At 48.8% G+C, this 1616-nt stretch overlaps 1 protein-coding gene across 1 annotated transcript in view; it reads left to right on the top strand.

The window, feature by feature from the left end:
- Positions 1-1616, top strand: part of LOC103379654 (UPF0606 protein KIAA1549L-like) — a 48265-nt gene that overhangs the window by 11531 nt on the left and 35118 nt on the right.

The following is a 1616-nucleotide window of genomic DNA, read 5'->3' as shown; positions in this document are numbered from 1 at the left end:
TTAGTCTCCCCGGACGTATTATGTTCCACGCCCGAGGACCCCCGGGCCAAAAAAAAAAAAAAAAGACCCTGTTGTTTACACGGTCACAGCAGAACCTGGTCTGAGTCACGGACCTCGGAACCTGGAAAAACAAACTGTTGGCTGAGATAATCATGATAAAAACAGGTCACTGACCCAGTCAGTGGACAGGAGGGGGCGCTGACCAGACGTGTCATCCTCTGGTTAATGAATATCGACCTTTACGATCTGTTTACGTGCGTGATAACGGCGTGAGCCGCTGCCTCCGTGTCTGCAGGCCTGAGGTCACCGCACCGTGTCAATACGTCAATCACTCAGAGGCTAGTGTTCACACCATGGGGTCGCAGCCCACGGTCGGGACGTCGCGTGTCGTCGTCTCACTTCTCCAGCTGTTCACAGGCGATGTTTGTGTTCTAGTTGTCAAAGGACTGGAAAAAAAAAAAAAATCATATTCTGACGAATCGCAGGATCATGATTAATCAACTTTTTTACTTTGCGTGAGTTTGAGTCTCTTCATAGCGTTGGCGTGTTTCAGTCATTAGGGGGCAGTGCTGGTTAAAGAAGCAGATTTGTGTCTGGAAGGTCGCAGGTTCGAATCCTCCAGCCAGGAGGAACAGGCTGTTGTGTCAGTCAGACTTACTGACTGTCCAGGCTGCTCCGACACACGCTGGGCCGCTGACCTGAGGTTGAACCACCCACAAAGACACATGCAGGGATTTGATGATGGGATTTGATCAAAGGTACGAATAACGACGTGTTTATCGTAGACCAAGAAATACGACCAGAACCCCCCCCCTCCACTGTGGGGCAGTAAAGTCCCACCCAAACTGACTTCCTGTTTCTCACCTCTGACTGTTGTTAGCTTCACCGCTAACATCATTCCCAGAGTCAGCGTTCTTACCCCGGGGCAGTTAACCCCCCCACCTCCCCCATGTCCAGAACATGAATGCTATCTCTCCACGGCACATGTTCCAGCATCTGAACCTCTTCCTCCTCAACTGCGCCCCCTCTCTGTCTGACCTTGAAGGTCCAAATAAAACATGGATCTCTAATCCCAGACTTTCACAATAAAACTCTCTCTGTGTTTGTGAGTTTGTTTTTGGTTCAGAGCAGAGCTGAGCTGATGGAAACTGACAGCTGCAGCAGCAGAACATATTGACTCCTCTGCCTGTTCAGAGGAGGAGGAGGAGGAAGAGGAAGAGGAGGAGGAGGAGGCAGAATACTGATGATGGTTAAAAAAACAGCGAACATATTGACTCCTCTGCCTGTTCAGAGGAGGAAGAGGAGGAGGAGGAAGAGGAGGAGGAAGAGGAGGAGGAGGAAGAGGAGGAGGAAGAATATGATGATGGTTAAAATAAAAACCTTCACTGAACGTTTTTAAAAACCTGTTCCTGTTATAAAACAAGAAATAAAATTGAAAGGAATGAAATTATTTTCACTTCCTGCTGCATTAGCTCTGCCCCCCATGTGGCCCCCGCCCCTCGCTTTGTGACACAGATTCATGTTCTGATGTACATCAGCTCGTGGTGTTGATTTAGTTTAGCTTCAATATGAGGCTGAGAAGGTTCCAGAAGTTTGTGACCTGGAGTCAGCTGAGT

The sequence above is a fragment of the Cynoglossus semilaevis genome, chromosome 6, assembly GCF_000523025.1.
Source record: "Cynoglossus semilaevis isolate Cse_v1.0 chromosome 6, Cse_v1.0, whole genome shotgun sequence".
Taxonomy (NCBI): domain Eukaryota; kingdom Metazoa; phylum Chordata; class Actinopteri; order Pleuronectiformes; family Cynoglossidae; genus Cynoglossus; species Cynoglossus semilaevis.
The sequence above is the reverse complement of the archived record's forward strand: the minus strand, read 5'-3'. Positions and strand labels throughout refer to the sequence as shown.